The sequence below is a fragment of the Equus caballus genome, chromosome 16 (genome assembly GCF_041296265.1).
Source record: "Equus caballus isolate H_3958 breed thoroughbred chromosome 16, TB-T2T, whole genome shotgun sequence".
Classification (NCBI taxonomy): Eukaryota; Metazoa; Chordata; class Mammalia; order Perissodactyla; family Equidae; genus Equus; species Equus caballus.
In genome coordinates, this window is record NC_091699.1 from 1525188 (window position 1) to 1539740 (window position 14553).

Here is a 14553-nt window from a genome sequence, read left to right on the forward strand (position 1 = left end):
TTGCAGGCCTGATCTGGCTGAAGTAGGACTTCTGCTCTGGGTGTGCTACTTTGCCCTAGAGCTGAAAGGCACAACGTGCAGGCTTCTTTCCAAAGGGCGAGTTGGGCCCCACAGCATCTTGCTTCCAGCTCTTTGGGAAGCTAAGAAACAACTCGCTCTGCACAGTGCTCTTACAGCCTACCGGGAACATCTCTTCCAAAGGCCTGTGAAACGCAGTTTCTTTGCAGGCCTGATCTGGCTGAAGTAGGACTTCTGCTCTGGGTTGCTACTTTGCCCTAGAGCTGAAAGGCACAACGTGCATGCTTCTTTCCAAAGTTCGAGTTGGGCCCCACAGCATGTTGCTTCCAGCTCTTTGGGAAGCTAAGAAACAACTCGCTCTGCACAGTGCTCTTACAGCCTACCGGGAACATGTCTTCCAAAGGCCTGTGAAACGCAGTTTCTTTGCAGGCCTGATCTGGCTGAAGTAGGACTTCTGCTCTGGGTGTGCTACTTTGCCCTAGAGCTGAAAGGCACAACGTGCAGGCTTCTTTCCAAAGGGCGAGTTGGGCCCCACAGCATCTTGCTTCCAGCTCTTTGGGAAGCTAATAAACAACTCGCTCTGCACAGTGCTCTTACAGCCTAGTGGGAACATCTCTTCCAAAGGCCTGTGAAACGCAGTTTCTTTGCAGGCCTGATCTGGCTGAAGTAGGACTTCGGCTCTGGGTGTGCTACTTTGCCCTAGAGCTGAAAGGCACAACGTGCAGGCTTCTTTCCAAAGGGCGAGTTGGGCCCCACAGCATCTTGCTTCCACCTCTTTGGGAAGCTAAGAAACAACTCGCTCTGCACAGTGCTCTTATACCCTACCGGGAACATCTCTGCCAAAGGCCTGTGAAACGCAGTTTCTTTGCAGGCCTGATCTGGCTGAAGTAGGACTTCTGCTCTGGGTGTGCTACTTTGCCCTAGAGCTGAAAGGCACAACGTGCAGGCTTCTTTCCAAAGGGCGAGTTGGGCCCCACAGCATCTTGCTTCCAGCTCTTTGGGAAGCTAAGAAACAACTCGCTCTGCACAGTGCTCTTACAGCCTACCGGGAACATCTCTTCCAAAGGCCTGTGAAACGCAGTTTCTTTGCAGGCCTGATCTGGATGAAGTAGGACTTCTGCTCTGGGTGTGCTACTTTGCCCTAGAGCTGAAAGGCACAACGTGCAGGCTTCTTTCCAAAGGCCGAGTTGGGCCCCACAGCATCTTGCTTCCAGCTCTTTGGGAAGCTAAGAAACAACTCGCTCTGCACAGTGCTCTTACAGCCTACCAGGAACATCTCTTCCAAAGGCCTGTGAAATGCAGTTTCTTTGCAGGCCTGATCTGGCTGAAGTAGGACTTCTGCTCTGGGTGTGCTACTTTGCCCTAGAGCTGAAAGGCACAACGTGCAGGCTTCTTTCCAAAGGGCGAGTTGGGCCCCACAGCATCTTGCTTCCAGCTCTTTGGGAAGCTAAGAAACAACTCGCTCTGCACAGTGCTCTTACAGCCTAGTGGGAACATCTCTTCCAAAGCCCTGTGAAACGCAGTTTCTTTGCAGGCCTGATCTGGCTGAAGTAGGACTTCTGCTCTGGGTGTGCTACTTTGCCCTAGAGCTGAAAGGCACAACGTGCATGCTTCTTTCCAAAGTTCGAGTTGGGCCCCACAGCATGTTGCTTCCAGCTCTTTGGGAAGCTAAGAAACAACTCGCTCTGCACAGTGCTCTTACAGCCTACCGGGAACATGTCTTCCAAAGGCCTGTGAAACGCAGTTTCTTTGCAGGCCTGATCTGGCTGAAGTAGGACTTCTGCTCTGATTGTGCTACTTTGCCCTAGAGCTGAAAGGCACAACGTGCAGGCTTCTTTCCAAAGGGCGAGTTGGGCCCCACAGCATCTTGCTTCCAGCTCTTTGGGAAGCTAAGAAACAACTCGCTCTGCACAGTGCTCTTACAGCCTACCGGGAACATGTCTTCCAAAGGCCTGTAAACGCAGTTTCTTTGCAGGCCTGATCTGGCTGAAGTAGGACTTCTGCTCTGGGTGTGCTACTTTGCCCTAGAGCTGAAAGGCACAACGTGCAGGCTTCTTTCCAAAGGGCGAGTTGGGCCCCACAGCATCTTGCTTCCAGCTCTTTGGGAAGCTAAGAAACAACTCGCTCAGCACAGTGTTCTTACAGCCTACCGGGAACGTCTCTTCCAAAGGCCTGTGAAACGCAGTTTCTTTGCAGGCCTGATCTGGCTGAAGTAGGACTTCTGCTCTGGGTGTGCTACTTTGCCCTAGAGCTGAAAGGCACAACGTGCAGGCTTCTTTCCAAAGGGCGAGTTGGGCCCCACAGCATCTTGCTTCCAGCTCTTTGGGAAGCTAAGAAACAACTCGCTCTGCACAGTGCTCTTACAGCCTACCGGGAACATCTCTTCCAAAGGCCTGTGAAACGCAGTTTCTTTGCAGGCCTGATCTGGCTGAAGTAGGACTTCTGCTCTGGGTGTGCTACTTTGCCCTAGAGCTGAAAGGCACAACTTGCAGGCTTCTTACCAAAGGGCGAGCTGGGCCCCACAGCATCTTGCTTCCAGCTCTTTGGGAAGCTAAGAAACAACTCGCTCTGCACAGTGCTCTTACATCCTAGTGGGAACATCTCTTCCAAAGGCCTGTGAAACGCAGTTTCTTTGCAGGCCTGATCTGGGTGAAGTAGGACATCTGCTCTGGGTGTGCTACTTTGCCCTACAGCTGAAAGGCACAACGTGCAGGCTTCTTTCCAAAGGGCGAGTTGGGCCCCACAGCATCTTGCTTCCAGCTCTTTGGGAAGCTAAGAAACAACTCGCTCTGCACAGTGCTCTTACAGCCTAGTGGGAACATCTCTTCCAAAGGCCTGTAAACGCAGTTTCTTTGCAGGCCTGATCTGGCTGAAGTAGGACTTCTGCTCTGGGTGTGCTACTTTGCCCTAGAGCTGAAAGGCACAACGTGCAGGCTTCTTTCCAAAGGGCGAGTTGGGCCCCACAGCATCTTGCTTCCAGCTCTTTGGGAAGCTAAGAAACAACTCGCTCTGCACAGTGCTCTTACAGCCTAGTGGGAACATCTCTTCCAAAGGCCTGTAAACGCAGTTTCTTTGCAGGCCTGATCTGGCTGAAGTAGGACTTCTGCTCTGGGTGTGCTACTTTGCCCTAGAGCTGAAAGGCACAACGTGCAGGCTTCTTTCCAAAGGGCGAGTTGGGCCCCACAGCATCTTGCTTCCAGCTCTTTGGGAAGCTAAGAAACAACTCGCTCTGCACAGTGCTCTTACAGCCTAGTGGGAACATCTCTTCCAAAGGCCTGTGAAACGCAGTTTCTTTGCAGGCCTGATCTGGCTGAAGTAGGACTTCTGCTCTGGGTGTGCTACTTTGCCCTAGAGCTGAAAGGCACAACGTGCAGGCTTCTTTCCAAAGGGCGAGTTGGGCCCCACAGCATCTTGCTTCCAGCTCTTTGGGAAGCTAAGAAACAACTCGCTCTGCACAGTGCTCTTACAGCCTAGTGGGAACATCTCTTCCAAAGGCCTGTGAAACGCAGTTTCTTTGCAGGCCTGATCTGGCTGAAGTAGGACTTCTGCTCTGGGTGTGCTACTTTGCCCTAGAGCTGAAAGGCACAACGTGCAGGCTTCTTTCCAAAGGGCGAGTTGGGCCCCACAGCATCTTGCTTCCAGCTCTTTGGGAAGCTAAGAAACAACTCGCTCTGCACAGTGCTCTTACAGCCTAGTGGGAACATCTCTTCCAAAGGCCTGTGAAACGCAGTTTCTTTGCAGGCCTGATCTGGCTGAAGTAGGACTTCTGCTCTGGGTTGCTACTTTGCCCTAGAGCTGAAAGGCACAACGTGCAGGCTTCTTTCCAAAGGGCGAGTTGGGCCCCACAGCATCTTGCTTCCAGCTCTTTGGGAAGCTAAGAAACAACTCGCTCTGCACAGTGCTCTTACAGCCTAGTGGGAACATCTCTTCCAAAGGCCTGTAAACGCAGTTTCTTTGCAGGCCTGATCTGGCTGAAGTAGGACTTCTGCTCTGGGTGTGCTACTTTGCCCTAGAGCTGAAAGGCACAACGTGCAGGCTTCTTTCCAAAGGGCGAGTTGGGCCCCACAGCATCTTGCTTCCAGCTCTTTGGGAAGCTAAGAAACAACTCGCTCTGCACAGTGCTCTTACAGCCTACCGGGAACATCTCTTCCAAAGGCCTGTGAAACGCAGTTTCTTTGCAGGCCTGATCTGGATGAAGTAGGACTTCTGCTCTGGGTGTGCTACTTTGCCCTAGAGCTGAAAGGCACAACGTGCAGGCTTCTTTCCAAAGGCCGAGTTGGGCCCCACAGCATCTTGCTTCCAGCTCTTTGGGAAGCTAAGAAACAACTCGCTCTGCACAGTGCTCTTACAGCCTACCAGGAACATCTCTTCCAAAGGCCTGTGAAATGCAGTTTCTTTGCAGGCCTGATCTGGCTGAAGTAGGACTTCTGCTCTGGGTGTGCTACTTTGCCCTAGAGCTGAAAGGCACAACGTGCAGGCTTCTTTCCAAAGGGCGAGTTGGGCCCCACAGCATCTTGCTTCCAGCTCTTTGGGAAGCTAAGAAACAACTCGCTCTGCACAGTGCTCTTACAGCCTAGTGGGAACATCTCTTCCCAAGGCCTGTGAAACGCAGTTTCTTTGCAGGCCTGATCTGGCTGAAGTAGGACTTCTGCTCTGGGTGTGCTACTTTGCCCTAGAGCTGAAAGGCACAACGTGCATGCTTCTTTCCAAAGTTCGAGTTGGGCCCCACAGCATGTTGCTTCCAGCTCTTTGGGAAGCTAAGAAACAACTCGCTCTGCACAGTGCTCTTACAGCCTACCGGGAACATGTCTTCCAAAGGCCTGTGAAACGCAGTTTCTTTGCAGGCCTGATCTGGCTGAAGTAGGACTTCTGCTCTGATTGTGCTACTTTGCCCTAGAGCTGAAAGGCACAACGTGCAGGCTTCTTTCCAAAGGGCGAGTTGGGCCCCACAGCATTTGGCTTCCAGCTCTTTGGGAAGCTAAGAAACAACTCGCTCTGCACAGTGCTCTTACAGCCTACCGGGAACATGTCTTCCAAAGGCCTGTAAACGCAGTTTCTTTGCAGGCCTGATCTGGCTGAAGTAGGACTTCTGCTCTGGGTGTGCTACTTTGCCCTAGAGCTGAAAGGCACAACGTGCAGGCTTCTTTCCAAAGGGCGAGTTGGGCCCCACAGCATCTTGCTTCCAGCTCTTTGGGAAGCTAAGAAACAACTCGCTCTGCACAGTGCTCTTACAGCCTACCGGGAACGTCTCTTCCAAAGGCCTGTGAAACGCAGTTTCTTTGCAGGCCTGATCTGGCTGAAGTAGGACTTCTGCTCTGGGTGTGCTACTTTGCCCTAGAGCTGAAAGGCACAACGTGCAGGCTTCTTTCCAAAGGGCGAGTTGGGCCCCACAGCATCTTGCTTCCAGCTCTTTGGGAAGCTAAGAAACAACTCGCTCTGCACAGTGCTCTTACAGCCTACCGGGAACATCTCTTCCAAAGGCCTGTGAAACGCAGTTTCTTTGCAGGCCTGATCTGGCTGAAGTAGGACTTCTGCTCTGGGTGTGCTACTTTGCCCTAGAGCTGAAAGGCACAACGTGCAGGCTTCTTTCCAAAGGGCGAGCTGGGCCCCACAGCATCTTGCTTCCAGCTCTTTGGGAAGCTAAGAAACAACTCGCTCTGCACAGTGCTCTTACATCCTAGTGGGAACATCTCTTCCAAAGGCCTGTGAAACGCAGTTTCTTTGCAGGCCTGATCTGGGTGAAGTAGGACATCTGCTCTGGGTGTGCTACTTTGCCCTACAGCTGAAAGGCACAACGTGCAGGCTTCTTTCCAAAGGGCGAGTTGGGCCCCACAGCATCTTGCTTCCAGCTCTTTGGGAAGCTAAGAAACAACTCGCTCTGCACAGTGCTCTTACAGCCTAGTGGGAACATCTCTTCCAAAGGCCTGTGAAACGCAGTTTCTTTGCAGGCCTGATCTGGCTGAAGTAGGACTTCTGCTCTGGGTGTGCTACTTTGCCCTAGAGCTGAAAGGCACAACGTGCAGGCTTCTTTCCAAAGGGCGAGTTGGGCCCCACAGCATCTTGCTTCCAGCTCTTTGGGAAGCTAAGAAACAACTCGCTCTGCACAGTGCTCTTACAGCCTACCGGGAACATCTCTTCCAAAGGCCTGTGAAACGCAGTTTCTTTGCAGGCCTGATCTGGATGAAGTAGGACTTCTGCTCTGGGTGTGCTACTTTGCCCTAGAGCTGAAAGGCACAACGTGCAGGCTTCTTTCCAAAGGGCGAGTTGGGCCCCACAGCATCTTGCTTCCAGCTCTTTGGGAAGCTAAGAAACAACTCGCTCTGCACAGTGCTCTTACAGCCTAGTGGGAACATCTCTTCCAAAGGCCTGTAAACGCAGTTTCTTTGCAGGCCTGATATGGCTGAAGTAGGACTTCTGCTCTGGGTGTGCTACTTTGCCCTAGAGCTGAAAGGCACAACGTGCAGGCTTCTTTCCAAAGGGCGAGTTGTGCCCCACAGCATCTTGCTTCCAGCTCTTTGGGAAGCTAAGAAACAACTCGCTCTGCACAGTGCTCTTACAGCCTACCGGGAACATGTCTTCCAAAGGCCTGTGAAATGCAGTTTCTTTGCAGGCCTGATCTGGCTGAAGTAGGACTTCTGCTCTGGGTGTGCTACTTTGCCCTAGAGCTGAAAGGCACAACGTGCAGGCTTCTTTCCAAAGGGCGAGTTGGGCCCCACAGCATCTTGCTTCCAGCTCTTTGGGAAGCTAAGAAACAACTCGCTCTGCACAGTGCTCTTACAGCCTAGTGGGAACATCTCTTCCAAAGGCCTGTGAAACGCAGTTTCTTTGCAGGCCTGATCTGGCTGAAGTAGGACTTCTGCTCTGGGTGTGCTACTTTGCCCTAGAGCTGAAAGGCACAACGTGCAGGCTTCTTTCCAAAGGGCGAGTTGGGCCCCACAGCATCTTGCTTCCAGCTCTTTGGGAAGCTAAGAAACAACTCGCTCTGCACAGTGCTCTTACAGACTAGTGGGAACATCTCTTCCAAAGGCCTGTGAAACGCAGTTTCTTTGCAGGCCTGATCTGGCTGAAGTAGGACTTCTGCTCTGGGTTGCTACTTTGCCCTAGAGCTGAAAGGCACAACGTGCAGGCTTCTTTCCAAAGGGCGAGTTGGGCCCCACAGCATCTTGCTTCCAGCTCTTTGGGAAGCTAAGAAACAACTCGCTCTGCACAGTGCTCTTACAGCCTACCGGGAACATGTCTTCCAAAGGCCTGTAAACGCAGTTTCTTTGCAGGCCTGATCTGGCTGAAGTAGGACTTCTGCTCTGGGTGTGCTACTTTGCCCTAGAGCTGAAAGGCACAACGTGCAGGCTTCTTTCCAAAGGGCGAGTTGGGCCCCACAGCATCTTGCTTCCAGCTCTTTGGGAAGCTAAGAAACAACTCGCTCTGCACAGTGCTCTTACAGCCTACCGGGAACGTCTCTTCCAAAGGCCTGTGAAACGCAGTTTCTTTGCAGGCCTGATCTGGCTGAAGTAGGACTTCTGCTCTGGGTGTGCTACTTTGCCCTAGAGCTGAAAGGCACAACGTGCAGGCTTCTTTCCAAAGGGCGAGTTGGGCCCCACAGCATCTTGCTTCCAGCTCTTTGGGAAGCTAAGAAACAACTCGCTCTGCACAGTGCTCTTACAGCCTACCGGGAACATCTCTTCCAAAGGCCTGTGAAACGCAGTTTCTTTGCAGGCCTGATCTGGCTGAAGTAGGACTTCTGCTCTGGGTGTGCTACTTTGCCCTAGAGCTGAAAGGCACAACGTGCAGGCTTCTTTCCAAAGGGCGAGCTGGGCCCCACAGCATCTTGCTTCCAGCTCTTTGGGAAGCTAAGAAACAACTCGCTCTGCACAGTGCTCTTACAGCCTAGTGGGAACATCTCTTCCAAAGGCCTGTGAAACGCAGTTTCTTTGCAGGCCTGATCTGGGTGAAGTAGGACATCTGCTCTGGGTGTGCTACTTTGCCCTACAGCTGAAAGGCACAACGTGCAGGCTTCTTTCCAAAGGGCGAGTTGGGCCCCACAGCATCTTGCTTCCAGCTCTTTGGGAAGCTAAGAAACAACTCGCTCTGCACAGTGCTCTTACAGCCTAGTGGGAACATCTCTTCCAAAGGCCTGTGAAACGCAGTTTCTTTGCAGGCCTGATCTGGCTGAAGTAGGACTTCTGCTCTGGGTGTGCTACTTTGCCCTAGAGCTGAAAGGCACAACGTGCAGTCTTCTTTCCAAAGGGCGAGTTGGGCCCCACAGCATCTTGCTTCCAGCTCTTTGGGAAGCTAAGAAACAACTCGCTCTGCACAGTGCTCTTACAGCCTACCGGGAACATCTCTTCCAAAGGCCTGTGAAAGGCAGTTTCTTTGCAGGCCTGATCTGGCTGAAGTAGGACTTCTGCTCTGGGTGTGCTACTTTGCCCTAGAGCTGAAAGGCACAACGTGCAGGCTTCTTTCCAAAGGGCGAGTTGGGCCCCACAGCATCTTGCTTCCAGCTCTTTGGGAAGCTAAGAAACAACTCGCTCTGCACAGTGCTCTTACAGCCTACCGGGAACATCTCTTCCAAAGGCCTGTGAAACGCAGTTTCTTTGCAGGCCTGATCTGGCTGAAGTAGGACTTCTGCTCTGGGTGTGCTACTTTGCCCTAGAGCTGAAAGGCACAACGTGCAGGCTTCTTTCCAAAGGGCGAGTTGGGCCCCACAGCATCTTGCTTCCAGCTCTTTGGGAAGCTAAGAAACAACTCGCTCTGCACAGTGCTCTTACAGCCTAGTGGGAACATCTCTTCCAAAGGCCTGTGTAACGCAGTTTCTTTGCAGGCCTGATCTGGCTGAAGTAGGACTTCTGCTCTGGGTGTGCTACTTTGCCCTAGAGCTGAAAGGCACAACGTGCAGGCTTCTTTCCAAAGGGCGAGTTGGGCCCCACAGCATCTTGCTTCCAGCTCTTTGGGAAGCTAAGAAACAACTCGCTCTGCACAGTGCTCTTACAGCCTACCGGGAACATCTCTTCCAAAGGCCTGTGAAACGCAGTTTCTTTGCAGGCCTGATCTGGCTGAAGTAGGACTTCTGCTCTGGGTGTGCTACTTTGCCCTAGAGCTGAAAGGCACAACGTGCAGGCTTCTTTCCAAAGGGCGAGTTGGGCCCCACAGCATCTTGCTTCCAGCTCTTTGGGAAGCTAAGAAACAACTCGCTCTGCACAGTGCTCTTACAGCCTACCGGGAACATCTCTTCCAAAGGCCTGTGAAATGCAGTTTCTTTGCAGGCCTGATCTGGCTGAAGTAGGACTTCTGCTCTGGGTGTGCTACTTTGCCCTAGAGCTGAAAGGCACAACGTGCAGGCTTCTTTCCAAAGGCCGAGTTGGGCCGCACAGCATATTGCTTCCAGCTCTTTGGGAAGCTAAGAAACAACTCGCTCTGCACAGTGCTCTTACAGCCTACCGGGAACATCTCTTCCAAAGGCCTGTGAAACGCAGTTTCTTTGCAGGCCTGATCTGGCTGAAGTAGGACTTCTGCTCTGGGTGTGCTACTTTGCCCTAGAGCTGAAAGGCACAACGTGCAGGCTTCTTTCCAAAGGGCGAGTTGGGCCCCACAGCATCTTGCTTCCAGCTCTTTGGGAAGCTAAGAAACAACTCGCTCTGCACACTGCTCTTACAGTCTAGTGGGAACATCTCTTCCAAAGGCCTGTGAAACGCAGTTTCTTTGCAGGCCTGATCTGGCTGAAGTAGGACTTCTGCTCTGGGTTGCTACTTTGCCCTAGAGCTGAAAGGCACAACGTGCAGGCTTCTTTCCAAAGGGCGAGTTGGGCCCCACAGCATCTTGCTTCCACCTCTTTGGGAAGCTAAGAAACAACTCGCTCTGCACAGTGCTCTTACAGCCTAGTGGGAACATCTCTTCCAAAGGCCTGTAAACGCAGTTTCTTTGCAGGCCTGATATGGCTGAAGTAGGACTTCTGCTCTGGGTGTGCTACTTTGCCCTAGAGCTGAAAGGCACAACGTGCAGGCTTCTTTCCAAAGGGCGAGTTGGGCCCCACAGCATCTTGCTTCCAGCTCTTTGGGAAGCTAAGAAACAACTCGCTCTGCACAGTGCTCTTACAGCCTACCGGGAACATCTCTTCCAAAGGCCTGTGAAATGCTGTTTCTTTGCAGGCCTGATCTGGCTGAAGTAGGACTTCTGCTCTGGGTGTGCTACTTTGCCCTAGAGCTGAAAGGCACAACGTGCAGGCTTCTTTCCAAAGGGCGAGTTGGGCCCCACAGCATCTTGCTTCCAGCTCTTTGGGAAGCTAAGAAACAACTCGCTCTGCACAGTGCTCTTACAGCCTACCGGGAACATCTCTTCCAAAGGCCTGTGAAACGCAGTTTCTTTGCAGGCCTGATCTGGCTGAAGTAGGACTTCTGCTCTGGGTGTGCTACTTTGCCCTAGAGCTGAAAGGCACAACGTGCAGGCTTCTTTCCAAAGGGCGAGCTGGGCCCCACAGCATCTTGCTTCCAGCTCTTTGGGAAGCTAAGAAACAACTCGCTCTGCACAGTGCTCTTACAGCCTACCGGGAACATCTCTTCCAAAGGCCTGTGAAACGCAGTTTCTTTGCAGGCCTGATCTGGCTGAAGTAGGACTTCTGCTCTGGGTGTGCTACTTTGCCCTAGAGCTGAAAGGCACAACGTGCAGTCTTCTTTCCAAAGGGCGAGTTGGGCCCCACAGCATCTTGCTTCCAGCTCTTTGGGAAGCTAAGAAACAACTCGCTCTGCACAGTGCTCTTACAGCCTACCGGGAACATCTCTTCCAAAGGCTGTGAAACGCAGTTTCTTTGCAGGCCTGATCTGGCTGAAGTAGGACTTCTGCTCTGGGTGTGCTACTTTGCCCTAGAGCTGAAAGGCACAACGTGCAGGCTTCTTTCCAAAGGGCGAGTTGGGCCCCACAGCATCTTGCTTCCAGCTCTTTGGGAAGCTAAGAAACAACTCGCTCTGCACAGTGCTCTTACAGCCTACCGGGAACATCTCTTCCAAAGGCCTGTGAAACGCAGTTTCTTTGCAGGCCTGATCTGGCTGAAGTAGGACTTCTGCTCTGGGTGTGCTACTTTGCCCTAGAGCTGAAAGGCACAACGTGCAGGCTTCTTTCCAAAGGGCGAGTTGGGCCCCACAGCATCTTGCTTCCAGCTCTTTGGGAAGCTAAGAAACAACTCGCTCTGCACAGTGCTCTTACAGCCTAGTGGGAACATCTCTTCCAAAGGCCTGTGTAACGCAGTTTCTTTGCAGGCCTGATCTGGCTGAAGTAGGACTTCTGCTCTGGGTGTGCTACTTTGCCCTAGAGCTGAAAGGCACAACGTGCAGGCTTCTTTCCAAAGGGCGAGTTGGGCCCCACAGCATCTTGCTTCCAGCTCTTTGGGAAGCTAAGAAACAACTCGCTCTGCACAGTGCTCTTACAGCCTACCGGGAACATCTCTTCCAAAGGCCTGTGAAACGCAGTTTCTTTGCAGGCCTGATCTGGCTGAAGTAGGACTTCTGCTCTGGGTGTGCTACTTTGCCCTAGAGCTGAAAGGCACAACGTGCAGGCTTCTTTCCAAAGGCCGAGTTGGGCCGCACAGCATATTGCTTCCAGCTCTTTGGGAAGCTAAGAAACAACTCGCTCTGCACAGTGCTCTTACAGCCTACCGGGAACATCTCTTCCAAAGGCCTGTGAAACGCAGTTTCTTTGCAGGCCTGATCTGGCTGAAGTAGGACTTCTGCTCTGGGTGTGCTACTTTGCCCTAGAGCTGAAAGGCACAACGTGCAGGCTTCTTTCCAAAGGGCGAGTTGGGCCCCACAGCATCTTGCTTCCAGCTCTTTGGGAAGCTAAGAAACAACTCGCTCTGCACACTGCTCTTACAGTCTAGTGGGAACATCTCTTCCAAAGGCCTGTGAAACGCAGTTTCTTTGCAGGCCTGATCTGGCTGAAGTAGGACTTCTGCTCTGGGTTGCTACTTTGCCCTAGAGCTGAAAGGCACAACGTGCAGGCTTCTTTCCAAAGGGCGAGTTGGGCCCCACAGCATCTTGCTTCCACCTCTTTGGGAAGCTAAGAAACAACTCGCTCTGCACAGTGCTCTTACAGCCTAGTGGGAACATCTCTTCCAAAGGCCTGTAAACGCAGTTTCTTTGCAGGCCTGATATGGCTGAAGTAGGACTTCTGCTCTGGGTGTGCTACTTTGCCCTAGAGCTGAAAGGCACAACGTGCAGGCTTCTTTCCAAAGGGCGAGTTGGGCCCCACAGCATCTTGCTTCCAGCTCTTTGGGAAGCTAAGAAACAACTCGCTCTGCACAGTGCTCTTACAGCCTACCGGGAACATCTCTTCCAAAGGCCTGTGAAATGCTGTTTCTTTGCAGGCCTGATCTGGCTGAAGTAGGACTTCTGCTCTGGGTGTGCTACTTTGCCCTAGACTGAAAGGCACAACGTGCAGGCTTCTTTCCAAAGGGCGAGTTGGGCCCCACAGCATCTTGCTTCCAGCTCTTTGGGAAGCTAAGAAACAACTCGCTCTGCACAGTGCTCTTACAGCCTACCGGGAACATCTCTTCCAAAGGCCTGTGAAACGCAGTTTCTTTGCAGGCCTGATCTGGCTGAAGTAGGACTTCTGCTCTGGGTGTGCTACTTTGCCCTAGAGCTGAAAGGCACAACGTGCAGGCTTCTTTCCAAAGGGCGAGCTGGGCCCCACAGCATCTTGCTTCCAGCTCTTTGGGAAGCTAAGAAACAACTCGCTCTGCACAGTGCTCTTACAGCCTAGTGGGAACATCTCTTCCAAAGGCCTGTGAAACGCAGTTTCTTTGCAGGCCTGATCTGGGTGAAGTAGGACATCTGCTCTGGGTGTCCTAATTTGCCCTACAGCTGAAAGGCACAACGTGCAGGCTTCTTTCCAAAGGGCGAGTTGGGCCCCACAGCATCTTGCTTCCAGCTCTTTGGGAAGCTAAGAAACAACTCGCTCTGCACAGTGCTCTTACAGCCTAGTGGGAACATGTCTTCCAAAGGCCTGTGAAACGCAGTTTCTTTGCAGGCCTGATCTGGCTGAAGTAGGACTTCTGCTCTGGGTGTGCTACTTTGCCCTAGAGCTGAAAGGCACAACGTGCAGGCTTCTTTCCAAAGGGCGAGTTGGGCCCCACAGCATCTTGCTTCCACCTCTTTGGGAAGCTAAGAAACAACTCGCTCTGCACAGTGCTCTTACAGCCTACCGGGAACATCTCTTCCAAAGGCCTGTGAAACGCAGTTTCTTTGCAGGCCTGATCTGGCTGAAGTAGGACTTCTGCTCTGGGTGTGCTACTTTGCCCTAGAGCTGAAAGGCACAACGTGCAGGCTTCTTTCCAAAGGGCGAGTTGGGCCCCACAGCATCTTGCTTCCAGCTCTTTGGGAAGCTAAGAAACAACTCGCTCTGCACAGTGCTCTTACAGCCTACCGGGAACATCTCTTCCAAAGGCCTGTGAAACGCAGTTTCTTTGCAGGCCTGATCTGGCTGAAGTAGGACTTCTGTTCTGGGTGTGCTACTTTGCCCTAGAGCTGAAAGGCACAACGTGCAGGCTTCTTTCCAAAGGGCGAGTTGGGCCCCACAGCATCTTGCTTCCAGCTCTTTGGGAAGCTAAGAAACAACTCGCTCTGCACAGTGCTCTTACAGCCTAGTGGGAACATCTATTCCAAAGGCCTGTGAAACGCAGTTTCTTTGCAGGCCTGATCTGGCTGAAGTAGGACTTCTGCTCTGGGTGTGCTACTTTGCCCTAGAGCTGAAAGGCACAACGTGCAGGCTTCTTTCCAAAGGGCGAGTTGGGCCCCACAGCATCTTGCTTCCAGCTCTTTGGGAAGCTAAGAAACAACTCGCTCTGCACAGTGCTCTTACAGCCTACCGGGAACATCTCTTCCAAAGGCCTGTGAAACGCAGTTTCTTTGCAGGCCTGATCTGGCTGAAGTAGGACTTCTGCTCTGGGTGTGCTACTTTGCCCTAGAGCTGAAAGGCACAACGGGCAGTCTTCTTTCCAAAGGGCGAGTTGGGCCCCACAGCATCTTGCTTCCAGCTCTTTGGGAAGCTAAGAAACAACTCGCTCTGCACAGTGCTCTTACAGCCTACCGGGAACATCTCTTCCAAAGGCCTGTGAAACGCAGTTTCTTTGCAGGCCTGATCTGGCTGAAGTAGGACTTCTGCTCTGGGTGTGCTACTTTGCCCTAGAGCTGAAAGGCACAACGTGCAGGCTTCTTTCCAAAGGGCGAGTTGGGCCCCACAGCATCTTGCTTCCAGCTCTTTGGGAAGCTAAGAAACAACTCGCTCTGCACAGTGCTCTTACAGCCTACCGGGAACATCTCTTCCAAAGGCCTGTGAAACACAGTTTCTTTGCAGGCCTGATCTGGCTGAAGTAGGACTTCTGCTCTGGGTGTGCTACTTTGCCCTAGAGCTGAAAGGCACAACGTGCAGGCTTCTTTCCAAAGGGCGAGTTGGGCCCCACAGCATCTTGCTTCCAGCTCTTTGGGAAGCTAAGAAACAACTCGCTCTGCACAGTGCTCTTACAGCCTAGTGGGAACATCTCTTCCAAAGGCC